The sequence below is a fragment of the Rhopalosiphum padi genome, chromosome 1 (assembly GCF_020882245.1).
Source record: "Rhopalosiphum padi isolate XX-2018 chromosome 1, ASM2088224v1, whole genome shotgun sequence".
Classification (NCBI taxonomy): domain Eukaryota; kingdom Metazoa; phylum Arthropoda; class Insecta; order Hemiptera; family Aphididae; genus Rhopalosiphum; species Rhopalosiphum padi.
Genome location: NC_083597.1, coordinates 72476741 through 72492336, shown reverse-complemented (window position 1 = coordinate 72492336; position 15596 = coordinate 72476741). Strand labels below are relative to the sequence as shown.

At 31.3% G+C, this 15596-nt stretch overlaps 1 long non-coding RNA gene across 1 annotated transcript in view; it reads left to right on the top strand.

Moving 5' to 3' along the window:
- The window catches only part of LOC132916921 (uncharacterized), a 55073-nt gene extending 41215 nt beyond the window's left edge, over positions 1-13858 (top strand). The window contains exon 4 of the long non-coding RNA XR_009660224.1: positions 13553-13858. This is a non-coding gene — a long non-coding RNA (uncharacterized LOC132916921). The remainder of the gene's footprint in view (positions 1-13552) is intronic.
- Positions 13859-15596: the final 1738 nt, after the last annotated feature.

Genomic DNA, 15596 nt, shown 5'->3' with positions numbered 1-15596 from the left:
AAACAATGTTGCTGTTGCTGGTCCGTGGCATTTTATTTAATAACAAAATTTAGAGTTTTTGAGTATTACAGAGAATATTTAAAAAAAATAACCGATTACGATAATCAAATAACTGTATTGTTTTTCGGAGCGCGTGCATAGTGCGTGCATAAATAATTCGTTAAAAAAATTTTAGCAGATTTATACGTTTTTGTTAACCGTCGTTGTATAAAATCTCCCTATAATGTCTCTTGGTTGATTATATTCTTTAAAAATTATATGTAGTTAATTTCACTCTGATACGAAAGCTAACTACACTGAACTGGGTTTATTGATCGCGAATTTTCTAAGTTGAACGTTTGCAAGACAGAGACAACACGTACAGGTGTGAGTCGTTCTCTTAAAGATCTTATGCATTTGTAAAATGCTACCTGCAGCAGCCTCGGAAAAACGAACGGAACCGATAATAATCGTGCCGGTACCGCGGTAATAACGTATTTATGGCTAGACACTCGGTGGCGGTTGATAGGTATAATATATTATATATATGTGAGCTAGATACTTAAGGTCATATTTTTTTAACGGTGCATCAACCGAAACGTGATAACATTTGTAATGCAAACGCTACGAGTCCCGACTGTGGTGGTGGTGTGTTGTTTGTCGTAATCGGGTTGTTTTAGCATGCAAGAATCGTTCACATTTTCCCTTACGGCGGTGTTAGGGTGCAACCGATGGGATACGACGATAGTCACGTCGCCACTGCAGGGTTATAAATGTTATAATTCCTTTCATCCGGCTGCGACCGATCATTCTCCCACGCGTAAAAATAAAACACGCTTGCTTCTGATTATGATTTTATAAAAAATATTAATTTTTTCAATAACCGCTCGTTTCGGGCCGATATCCCGATTTTCAATAAGCTACGGCTGATTTAAGCCACAAACAGAAACGTATTATAATATATTATTTTAATAACGTTTAAAATTTAACATCCGTATTGGGTTTTTATTTTTCACATTTAGTCGTTTATCAACTCGTTGACAAAAATACGTTTTTCTGTTTAATATTATATGCGTTATACATCTAGCATATATGTTTTGTATACTATAAAATATAAAAAAAGTATAATAATGAAATATCAATAAAATATGTTATTAGTAATAAACGTTATACCTTTATAAAATAATTAATTTATACAAAATTATAATAATCATAGTAATGAGGTATTAACTGAAATATACGTATATTATCTTATATATTATATTACACATTTGGGGCTGATTTCATTCATATCATGTATAATAACATAATATAATTTTTATAATTTATAGTGATCGATTTTCAACTCAATGACATATTTTTTATAATGTTAATTTATTTTTCAAAAATGTTGTCAAACTATTTTTTTATATTTATTTTTAGTAATATTGTGCATTTTTTCCACATCTGTAAGTTTTTATTGTGGGAATATTGTTTGAAAAAACATAGGTAGACCGCGAATGAAAGTTATATTTAATTACATGGTCTGATTAAGTCTTTCATGGGAATCACGACTATATTCTATATATAAATGACGCTGTCGATTCCATGCCGTCCCGCCCGCACGCGAGTTTGCAAAACAATGTTATCCGGTTTCCTTTTCATATTATAGTGTGTACAACGACCGTATAAAACGTGTATAATTAAAGGACAAATGCGCAGGCGATGGGTACGCGGGGAGACGAATGAGTGAAAATAACGCGACGGCGACGAATATCATTAGTAAAATTGATCTCTCTCTCGCGACGCGATTACGGTGTCGTGTTTTACTGAACGTTTTTTTATTTTTTTATTTTTTTTATGGACGAAAAATAAATAAATAATGCGCGAATGAAACAGAATACCCTTCAACGGTAATCTCCTGCCGGTATATGTCATGTTATACCGAACCACCGTCACCGGAGTGGCGGCGGCGACGACGATGGATCAAGTTAAATCGACCGTTTTGTCGACCTAGAGAATATTCGCGTTTGTATTTTTTTTTTTCGTATTCAGTTTTAGTCTTGTGTTTTAGTCTCGATAAAGACGCGTGGGTACCGCATCGCCGCCGCGGTACTCGTATAATAAATATATATATACATGAGCTCCACCGGGAGGATCGAGGGGCGCGAGCGATTCGGTGTGGATTATAATATTATTGCGCGTTCGCTCGATCCACTACAGCAGCACCAGAGATGTGCCCGTTGTCGTCGTCGTCCCAGACAATCCTACCCGGCGATGGCGGTGGCAGCGGACAAATGGCTAGATTATCAGAAAAGAAAAGGAAGTCCTGTATATGAGGGGGAAAAAGCCGCCCGGATCGCGGCACAACGGCCCAGGCAATAATTTACCAGAGACGCGGTATCGAGGCGCGGTCAGGAAAGCCGGGATTTTGCAGCAGAGGAGGTATATATATATGTATAAGTCGTAATGAGACGAACACTAAACGCCCGCTAATGTATATAACACCATGATGGGGTGGTGGTGGGCTGAAGGGTTTGTCGTCGGACCAGGCCGCCGCGCGTCGGTGTAGCGGGCGAGCGGGGTGGGCTGAAAACGCGTACACGCTTACGGCCGCCGCGGGAGGAGCCGAGTGCGCTCGGATATAAATCATCCGGATTTTTTTCGTCGAATTCCGTCACCCATCCCTTCCTTTCCTTTTGGTTCCTTATACATATACACTTGCAACACTATATACATATATATGTATATAATCATAACGACGTCACATTAATCAGTCCGTTTGCGTTCGACTTTTGATGCGCCGAGGCATAATAAAATAAAAAATAAAAAAATAAAATAAAATATATATTATACAGAGCGCTAACTACTGCAGTGTATAAAAAAACCAGCACCGCCGATACTCGAGAAACTGTGGCTAGCACCGTTTTGTTTTTTACGCTACTACTTCATTTTTTTTTTTTTTTACTCAACGAAGAACCAACCGTTTATTATGAATAGGTACCTCCTTGAGATTAAAGATGATGGATACTCCTAAAAACGCATAATGCAATTTAATAATTGTTGTGTACGAATATCTTGTGAAGTCGGATTCGTTTTTTTTTTGTTTTGCAAATTTACAAGAAAATATATTAAGAGTTACCATCTAATCATATTATAACTTGTGTTTATTCTGAAGTTGACTTATGCGAACTGATTAAAGTGGAAAAAAATATCAATGTTTCAAATGATTCGTTAATTTCTATGCCTAAACAAATAAATGTCTTAAGTTATATCCTATTTATTATAAAATCTTTAGATCACATTAAATCCGTTCCAATATGTCTTAATCATATTTTTGCGTTTTATATTTAATGATAAAAAAATAAAATAAAAGCCATATATAATATATTATATTAATATGATAACATAAAATATATAAAATATAATTTACAAAATATCAGTTCATGCCTTATAGTGACCGATTTTAACATTTTTTCACCCCTTCTGACGGTGGTTATTCATGCGTGTTAATGTGTATCAAAAAGTATAATTGTGATCGATCATTTGTTCAGTCTTCAGTTTGTGTGCATGGTGTAGATACCCATACCTAATTGTTTTCAACCCATTGCACGTATCAAATAATTTATGGTGATAGAAAATTGGAAGTAATGCTAGTGCATTCGTGGATAATATCCTGATGACAATAGTAACAAAAGTCAAATATCATCGATATAAGTTAAAATCCCCCCCCAAAAAAAAATAATAAACAATAATGTTATTATAATTGGTGTTACATTTTTCAAAAGTTTTCATTGAATAAATATAAAATTTATGCAAGGAAATGTACTAAAAAAACTAATAAAAACTCGTGTAAAGTTATAGTTTGAATACATATTTTGTCAAATGGTTAGGTGACTTTCATATGACATTTTGTCTCCTCTGCTGTTTTACTGGTACCGGTTTATTACGGGAACTTTAACTTAACTCAGAAAAGTTTAACTTTGCATAAAAATGAGATTCAAAAAGTAAAATACTGCAATAAGTCTACCCTGTAATATTTGTAGTACGTATATTATTATTTATGATCTAAAAAACTTTCAAATTCGATTTTTACCCCATCCATTTTGATTCTATGGGATACCATGTTTAAAATACTGTCAATTTGTAGGTTTCGTATCAATTTAACAAAGTAAGTCAACATTAAGAATTGTTTAACGTGGTTAGATTTCTGACGGGTCGTAAAGTCATTATAGTTTATTAAGTTATGTGGAAATGTGGGATACAATTTGTGCGAATAATATAATATTGTGCCGTAGTTAAAAAAAAAACATAATAATAACAACACTGCTTTCTCTAATTTTATTTAAAAATAAGAAATAAGAAAACTATTTGTATACTTAACTAAGTTTACATAACTGATGATTTAACTAATTTATCTATATACTGGGAAGTCGTTGTTAGCCACGCGTAACACTTGTTATTAACAATCTGATGCGTTAAAACTGAACAATAGCATAAACTATTCAAATTAATACATAGTTATCGTTAATAAACAATTATTCACAAAGCCCATCGAATTAAATTCCTCTAACCCACCATCTGTAATTAAAAATAGCTCGAGATATTTTTTGATTCATAAATTATATTTTGTTTTCTTCATTAATGTCGCCGTAAAAAAAAAACTTCACGTGGTGTAAATACTAACGTATTTTTTCCATGATCTCGGATTTGAGTATTTAATTTGATCCGATAAATGTTTGTCTCGACGAGGCGTATATAATAAATCAACGCTTCCATTAACTAGTGGACGCGCGGATCATTTCTAATATTTAATATCCGTCACACAACAATATAACATTAACAATTATGGTGGTTTGAACTATTTTATACTTTGTATTTATTATAGTCAATTGAAAGCGTGTAATGTCATCGTATTTTATATTAATAGGGTACGTACATTGTATTGTACATGTTTCAATTTGTAATATTTTATACCTAAAAATTGTATTCCTCCCCAGAAAAAAAAACAAAAAAACAAAACCATAGATCATTACACTATAAAAAAAAAACTTTATGGCCTTATGAGTAATATACAATTGACAATTTAGTATATGTGTATCATATTTATACGAATTATAATAAATTTATTATTGAAATGTATATTGTACTATCCAAACTAGACTCACGAGAATCCGTCAACGAATTGTTAGTATCTTATACTCGAATTACCGCCATGTGTATATTGTAATCGTCCGTATACAGTTGGATGTATAATATATTCGCGCTCCGGTCAAACGCATGTAGTGTAATATTTTATCTGCTAAAGGCATAAATATATAGTGACGGCGCTTAAACGGATTAAACCGCGTCTCTCGCCTGAGCTTTATAAACATTAATCATTAGGGCCGTTTCATAATTTTACCGAAATTCTACTAATCCTGTCCAAACGTCGAAATATATGTTATGCTATATTGTATATTTATATATTACGGTTTCGCTTGTTGTGAACTTCTTTGTTTTTATCGCTTGTCACCTATCGAACTCTTGAAGCACATTATTATATCACACATTTTTTAAAAATTATTATCATCATAATGGTACCATCTGTCTGAAATGCTGTAGTCAAAACCACGTTAAGTTACAAAGAGTTATGCACTGAATATCCTTGAATTTATAAAATATTTTTAAAAATTAAGCCAAATCATTTCATCACTTTACTACATTTATTCGGATGTCGTCTGCGTCAGGAAATTATTGACTTAAAATATTTATTGATTTACATATTTTTGTATACGTTTAGTATTACATAATGATTGAAATTAGAATTATTAAGCTTAAAAATATTTATTGCGCGTCCATAGTTTACTATTATTATTAAATTGTCAAATTCAGAAATACAATGCAGTCAAATCTATCATATAAATATAGATTAAAATTTATTAATTATATCAACTATTACAATATTTATATTATATTCAATAAAGGGTAAGTTGACTGAATTTTTCTTAGTTAATAAACATTTATCTGTTTCAATGTTAATTTTTTTTATGATAGATATGTATGTTAAGTTAAGTTTAATCTAAGCGAAATTGGGTAATACAACTAGTAAGATATATAAATATAACATTATCTAAACAACATTTTTAATTTTTCCTATATGTCGCCGCCCTTCAATCGCCCACGTTATGTTCATCTGACGAATAATGACTCCCGTTTTCTTAATGTAATTTTTATGGGACCGTAAACTCCGTCTTACTATATTCTCGCGTTTTTTTCGGTCATTTTAAAAAAACATTAAGCCTCCAAAAGGGAAACGATAGCCGCTGCGGTGAGAGTAATACGGATAAAATGGACCAGTGTGCAACGATTCGAGAACCGAGCATCGCAGAGAAAGAGTGAGAGAGAGAAGAGCTAGGCATGAGCCGGCGGGGAAAACCCGTCTCGTTTTAATGGAGAAGAAAATGTTCATCAAAGTTTTCCGTCCGTTTAAGGCGACCATAAATCAACCGGGGGATTTTTCGCTCTGACATTTCGTTTCGTGAAATCCCCCCCCCCACTCCGCCGATTTTTGGCGGGACCTTTGCCGAGAAATTGATTTGAATTTGAATACAATGTACAATATACAACAATGTATCAACCATACATATATGCTCTTCGCGTAATTTCACCGCTATAGCACAATTGCGATAGGGTGTATTCGCGTATATTATAGATCGGACCTCCGTTATGTGCATATTATATATTATATTGGTAACCGTGGGGTATATCTACCTGCCGCGAACGAATGGACCGGAAATATTATTAGGGTTTTGGGCGAAATTGTTATCGGGAAAAATATACTCGTACGGACGGTATATATAACGGTGAGTCCTTTCAGAAAAAAATAAATATACCTACAGACACAGCTGCAGATAAAAACGGAAATAAGAAACTCGACATTATATTTTGGCTCAAAAAAAAAAAAAATAATACATTTATATGTTTATATGTACCTATGAACGGATAAGGCACTGGTGGCGACGGCGGCGTCGGCGATGGCGGTGGCCGTCGTATCGACAGACGGATAAATTTTAACCGTAATAACGTTCTCTGCATTCCGAAAAGTATTGATATAATAATAAAGAGGCGCGGCGATCATTTTATACACCGTCTGCACATATAACAACGTGCAGCCAAAATGGCCTCTAATTTCGTCACGTATCCCGGTCACGTAACTGTATTCATATTTTATAGGTGTAAGGGGATTTTGAAGTTCGCGCGTTCGAAACCTTTGCACTTCGCGGGCTGTGAATGCATACGCGCGTATGATCTAAATATTTCCGAGAATGTTGGTACCTACGCCTTTAAGCCGTTCGGCTTCGTTACACCTATGACGTATCGCTCAGAGAGTACCTACTATACATCGTTTGAAACGGTTCGCCAACGCAAACGCGTCTCCTGGAAACTTACGAGTGTATAAAATATACAACCGATGTCAACGAGGCCGAGACTAAGCTTTGAACTTTTCAGTTTTTTATTTTTATTTTTTTAAATTATTCAACGTGCGTTTACGGAGTGCGATTATGGATTAACTCTTATATAATATAATAATAAATACCTATAGTATTAAAATAATACATAACATATATTATTATAATACGATCTACTGTTGGATTGCGTTTTAAAACAGAATATATATATATATATTTTTTTTAGAGAATATGCATAATTAAATAGACGGAGAAAATACTGTAGATCATGTAATTATTTGTATGACATAATATTTACCTTTTTACTGTGATTTTGTCTTTATAACGTTTGTAGACGTTCTATTTGAGCTAACTTTGTACGTGTAAATATGTATATATAATACTTAAAAATATGGTAGAAATATAAACAATTATATCAGCTTGAATCAACAGAAATATTATATACAAAAGTTTAATTTTAACGCATAAAGTAACATCGAACAATACACTTATTTATTTAATATATGTCGTTTCCGGTGCAATAAATCGTTGATATATCAATATTTAAATTACTTATTGAATGAATGAGTTTATATGGAAATAAATTCGTGGAAACTAAATGTAAATAACTGCCGGTTCCAAAATATAAACTATCCATTTAATTTTGGATATATCATATTATTATTTTAACTGTTCTAGTCAAATATAAGATATTATAATCAAATTTATAGTTTCATAATAAAATCACTAGCATTTAATTTGTATGTTTCTAAAATAATATTGTAAAATACTATTGTAATGCAAATATAGAAATAATTTAAACCATTTCACGTGCAACGGATACATATAATATTGTATCATATTTATTAGGGATGTCTAATTTACTCGCTAAAATTGCATTAGACTTGTTCTGTTACTAAGGTTAGGGTAGCGCAGCTTAACTAGTGCTTTAAGTATCACTGAATTTGCTCGAAACCCAATTAATGGAACAAGTCACAATCAATATCAAAATCTATTTTCTGGTATTTTAAAACTTTAGACAGATAATATAGATTTTTGGTTTTTTTTTTGTTCGCTAAATTTGAAAATATAATTTTATTTTAATCGACTGGGTAAAAATGAAACTTGTTCAGCACTATAGTTGCGAGTTCATATAATAATCTGAAATCAAGTTTATCACTATAGATAACATTGTGGTCGTAAAGCAAAATATCACGTATGGATTTTAAACAACTAAACTACGTTTTGAAATGTATTATGATGTTTGAATAAATAAACAGTGCAAAGAATATTATAATATTATGATCGAACAATACGCAGTCGGTGGTATGAGCACAAAATATAATGTTTACGTTGAATAATAATAATAATAATAACAATAATATACAATAATAATATGTATTATTACAACACCCGTATATTATTGTTTCACAAAGTTACAAATTAAATCAAAAATAAAAACAATAAGTATAAAAAACTCATATTCACACAGCGGTGGTGTATAATATTTGTACATTTTATGCCTTTATATCGTGGTATTTAATTGCATCTAAAACGTTGGATGTTGTTACCGCGATAACAATAAACGGCGTGGAGAATTTGTTGCCTTTTATTTTTCCACAGAATAGGACGTTTCATAATAATAATATATACGTACACACGTTCGTATATAATATTATGTTTGTACGTGCATCGCGTAAATCTTCGAGTGCGTAAAGGTCGAAAAACGAATACAATTCTTTTGAAGGCGTCGCAATGTATACGCATTGTACTACAATACACCATGAATCGTGATGCAATAAATTATATTATATACGCGCATGTGGAAAATGGAAATGTTGCAGTCGTGTAGTCGTTGACTTTTTAATATTTAAAAAATAAACTAAAACAAAAAATTTGAAAAAGCCGCAAAGTTTGATAAGCGCAAACATATATTTATAATAATATCAGGGAATAATATTATAACCTATAGTGGAGGAAAATAAAAATCTACAACGGCACTGAACGTATATAATAATAATAATAATAATAACGTTCTGCCAACCAATTGTCGTCGTCGTCATCGTGCTGGGATCCTTTAAATTTACGACTTTTCCACGTCACGACAACCATCGCCCGCGCCACCGCCGTCGACCTTTGCACAGAACGGCTGCTGTAGGAAAAGGTTGCACGCAGGAAGCACATTCAGCGGTTGTTGGTAGGGGGGACTGGCAGAGAGGGGCGGTTGGTCGGTGGGTTGCGTGTCAGCTGCAGATAGCCGTCCGACAATATAACACTTGCTCTACCCATTATACCCTCTCCGCCCTCCCCTTAAACCTCCCTAAGTTCGGAAGACTTCTATATATATTATATAATATATATTGTGGTACGTAAACCGTATCCAGCCAAGAGGACAATTTAATGCAGCCATGGATCGAAAATTATCATCTGCCCCTTTATCTGCAGTAGGACCGAGTCCGTGGTAGAGAAAAAACATAGGAACGTTAAGGAGTGGGTGGATGGGCGGGCTATATAACGCTAGTGTGTGGGTGTATGTGTGTGTGTGTGTGTTTGAGGGAGAAAAACAGAGTGACAGAGAAAGAAATGAAACGCGCACAATGGGACCTTTTATGTAATAATATATATATAAATATAAATATAAAACACGAAAACGCGAGCACGCTCAGTCGATGGCCAGACGACGACGTAGAGTGAGAGAGAGAGAAATAAAAACCGTTCGATCGCAATCAAAAAACGCATCCGGACATCCGCGGCGGTAATTCCGATGCGCCCCACTATATATTATTTATACAGAATAATATATTTTTTGTACGGTTTTTTCACTCTTTTTTTTTCATCCGGCAATCAAAGTTTTCATCGTATCATCCGGAAATGCTAAGGCGCCAATATTGTCTAGCTGGGTGTGTTGTCCGTCCGTCGTACGAGTTATGCTCGTATGTGAGTCATATTGTCACGAAAAAATATTATCATGTATATATTGAAAATGCTGTCACATAATAATTGTTCAGTTATGTTATATAAAACGAAAGTTAAGGCAAAAATTAATATAAGATAAAAAAATTTAAAAAAAAATCAAATATAAATCGGAAACCACGACATAATATTATCATGATGTTATTAAACGATAATAATTATTAATTATAAGTTTATAACGTCAAATACCTTTACGAATTAAAATATTATACTTTCTACGCGCTACGCTGAGGTAAACTTTAGAACAATTTCATTAATTTATTATTAAGCTTCGATTCTTTTACCATGAATCAAGGAAAATAATAAGCTTAAGAATATTATTGTACACGACGATGTGAATTGTTCATAATGCTGAAAAAATTGTGCAACTAATATTTAGTACATAATGACTTGAAAACAGTATGTATTTTTACTGGAGGTTAGATCTATCGGTAATTTATGAGACGCTTTTTTATTTCACTTGTATCTATACTGAATTCATTCGTTTCTATGATAAATAATCGGTATGAGTTTGTAATATAAAAATAAAATTATAAATGTTTTTTAGAAATTCAAAAGTTTTAAACTTTTACGATGTTCATCATTAAATTTGGTTTTTTTCTTTATGATCTAATTAGTTCTTTAAATAGGTACCTACTTTATATTTGGTAGCTTAATTGTATATTGTTATTTCATTTTCGTGGGTTAATCAAATCAAAAACTATGTTAGAATAATATAGAAAATTAATGTGAGACAAATTTCACTCGACTCAAAATAATCCGATTAATAACATGGTTTTACATGTTAAAACATGTATAAATACTATTCGAATATTTATTCTTGCTATAACTCAGTCACTTTTGAACCTATGAAGTTGGTTTAGGGAAATTAATGGTGGTTATAATGAAAACTTTATGGCTGCAGCTGGATGCCGTTCTAAAATATGTAGGCGTAGTATACATGCGCACGATTTAATAAGTAAATAAAAATCAATGTCACACATTTTTAGAAAATTGTTCAAGAAATATTCTTTTTTAGTATATCGATGAACGACAATAGTATTATGATTAAAATAGAACAATGCTATGCTGAGATATCGAGTACGTCCAGTTATCGCAAACATTCCGTGTATTATATATATATACGAGTATATTTAGTATATATGTCATAATATATAAAAGTTCATGAGTTCAAACGAATATATATATATATACATATACATTGTCAGGCCGCGTTCGTTTCGGTCCGGTAATTTATAATTGATGCTGTAAACAACGGTCTGCAGTCCATGGACCACGGCCGACTTCCTACCATCCATCTACCCCACGCTAGAATACGAATAATAAACGATTCCGCTCACGTACCGCAGTCAGTACGCCTGGGCCACAACCGCTGGGATGGGTATGAGTGGTTGGCGGGTGGCGGAAGAAGTCACCCGACGCGTGTGTATGTGTCTGTGTGTCCCCAAACAAAGTCTATCGACCCCTTTGCGCTGCACATTATATTATGTGCGTATAATACTACATATTATATATATATATATATATAGTCGGACGCCTACGCCGTGTAATGACGTCTGATGAAAAATATGTGTGTTGTGAAATGACGGGATGAAATACTTCATATACTATAATCTCTTTAGACGAAAAAAATTATAAAATATACCTACGCTTATAGGTTAGGTATACTGGGATATAAGGCAATTAAACAAAAAAACACGTACCTATACTAACCGCTTAGGCGCGCCTTGCGCTTAATTCCGCCGAGTCGTTTATAAACACTCGAAATATTACCGTCAGAGAGAAAAGGACGCGTGTAATGACTTAAAAATATACCGTTACGTCCAACACCTATAACTAAACTAATATCGCCAGTGAGTAATTTGACAAAGCAGATGTGATCAAAATTAAAAAAAAATCTGTTTGAATTGTAATTTCTTCCATCGAGTAAAGTTCACAGGAAACCGTTTTCAAAGTTTCCTCTTTCTCGAATCCGCAATATTCTGTTCTTCACCATCTATAATAATACATTTTTATTATTACTGTTTATATAAAAATGTATCCTGCTTAATTTTCTGTTATTTCTTATGTGCACGATTGAATCATAAATTAATAAAACAGTTAAAATCGTGTTCCAAGACTTCCGAAAACCATTAAATAATATTTAAAATTTTAAATACATAACAACTATAGCTGTATAAAATATATTTCAACCAAAATATACTATACATTAATACATTTATTTTAAATTATCTAAACTAAAATCTGTCTAAACCAATTTTGTTTTTAATAAATTGTATGATACTTATTTACAGGTCTTGAATAAATAAATAATAAATTCAATTACACAATTTTCTCTTGCCTTTTCGTATTATATTATTATAAAGTAACTTATCTTGGAAATTAAAACTTTGTATTATTATTTGCCGGACGTCATTATATCAAAACCGACTTCCTTTACTCGTCCGTGACTGATGAACAATAAAATTAAGCGATATTATATTAAGTAATATAAAAATGTTTAAACTGACGTAAGTCGTTATTACTCGCAGTTTTGATTTAAAATATTATATATAAGTAATACTATACTATCGAGAAATTTAGTGGTGATTATATCAATATTGTAAACAAAAACATTTTTTAAATAATAATTATCACGCGATGATGATCCTACAACTCACGTCGTTTTTATTATTATTTTTATATCGCTATATCTTTTATACTCATTTTTCCTATTGCTGAATATACATAAGTAATATTGGAAAATGATGAGGGGTATGATGTTTGATATAAAGTGCATTTGTATATATTTATGCTTGTCGCTGTTATTACAAATAATTCTGTCGAACTATTGATTACATAAATAATAACTATTATTAACTACTCAAAACATTATTTTGTCTTGATAACGTCTAAAAGTTATATTAATTAAAAACAGTTTTTACTTTATCTATTATAATAATTAACTCGGACTCGAATATAACTATTTGTAAAAGTTTAAAAAAAATTAAATTTTGAGAAAGGTTTTGTATGCGTAACTATGCGTTTAATGTTTATAGTGTTTATACATTTTAAATTTTATATCACAAGCAGATTGCTTTTTTTTGTGATAATTACTTATTATTATTTATATCATATTTTATTAAATTTTAGTTATGCGATACAAAAATCAATTTTTTAGTTTTAATTATTGTATTTAATATTTTTTATAGATTTAATGTGTGACGTCGATGAAATAGAGTATACTTCCAGTCCAAATAAAGGCAAGATTTAAAAATTCAAGGTAAGAATATATTTTGTATCGAGGAAAAGCAATAATATTTTACACTATTATTAGAATATGATTTTAGAAATTATTTTCTTGTCAATGTCGGCGTAATTTAACGCAACCACAAGTATTGTGATAAAAATAAAATATGGTGAAAATAGCTGGATTAGCTTCGAGTAATCAGCCAAAGAAACATACAATTATATCGTTAAGATCTTTGTATGTTTTATTAAAACAATTTGTTGTGTAACACGGGATGCTGAAAATTATTAAAATTAAACCTTTTTTTCTAATTTTGGTTAAACAGTGTATCGATGAACAAAATAATTAATTATTATATTTGAAAAACTGTATTATTCTAGATAAAAGTTCCTGCCTTCAGTGTGCAAAATCTAGACAATTAAAACACATTTATAGTCGCAATTAGTTTACAAATAGTTGTAATGAATTTTAATACGAAAGGTTAATTTATTTTTACGCGAAGTTTCATCAACAAATTAGTTTTAAATTATTATTATGTAGTACTTTAAAATATTATACTCGTATACAACGCAGTAAGGCGGGTCCAAAGTTATAGTTATATAAAATAATTATGATCAAAGGCTGATGTGATAAAACCGTATTTCACGTAGAAAATTGGTAAAAGGATTAGTAGTATACATTTTCACGCAAAATGTACGTTTCGCAGTTTAATTGTCACAGATATTGGTAATTGACTAAGCTTTTAAGGTTCTATCAAGTATTTGATTCATATGTGAAAAAATAACTTATACATCATTTGCCATATTTCATATTATAATAAATTATTATATAATTTCCGTAAATTACATATTATAAAATACTATGTTTATTTTCGGATTTGGCTTAGGTATTATGTTTGGTTATATTATAATAACGATTTTTTCCTAAGTCTATAATATATAGGTAGTATAGTAGTATGTTAAATAATTTGTTTTCCTTTTAGTGTCTTTAATAAATTCTTATCATTGAAATGATAATAATGAATTTAATTTACCCTTCCAGATGAATTAGAATCATACTTATTACTATACAGAGTAATCTTCTTAACTGGCAGTACTAAATTGTGTATTTTTGAAGAAAAAAAACAACGCTTTTACATAAATAATTAAAATCTTAAGTTATAATATAACTATATGTTTTTACAAAAGAAATCTAATTGTTTATTCAAGAGTGTTTATAAATATTTTTTTTTGTTTATATATAGTTTGCCTAAAAAGCCGGTATGATTAAAAGTAATTTCAAACAATGACATTTTGTATTGAAAACTAAAAAATATGCATTAAGCTACACAACAAAGATTTTATTTCAAAGCAGATACATAACGTACTTATTTTGCAATTATTATTGTAACTGTAAAATAATATAATGGAACATTTCAGTTGAGTAAACATATAATAATCAGACATATTTTTGGTAGTATAAAAGGAAGTTTGGAAGATTTAATAGTTTAAACATCCAGCGATAAAATAATGTACTATAATAATAAAATGTAAAATAATTATATCATAGTCGAGATGAACGACTTCACGAGCCCTCCAAGTGAGAACATTTTGTAGTATTATAGTGTACTAAAAAGCTAATGTGGAATAATATGCGATTTGTTTAAACGATGACTTTAAATTTGTACACGTAATTTTTTGTGACTGATCCAAACGCTGTCTTGCCCCAAGAAATATACGTGCAGGTGCATGAGAATTCGAAAAGGCGACCCGGTTGCTAGACGGCAAACAGCGTGTGAAGATGATGTAGACATACCTCGAAAATTCAGCCTATTTAATTTTGCAGTCTTCGACTTGGGAGGAATCGCACGTATACATAATATGTACAGTGTATCACTGAAAATAAGTTTTACCTCAATTAGTTCATAATAAACTATACATAATATATATATTTATAATATAGTATTACAATATAATGTACCTATACTTTATGACCCGTATCATTGTTATTCGTAGGACACATACGTG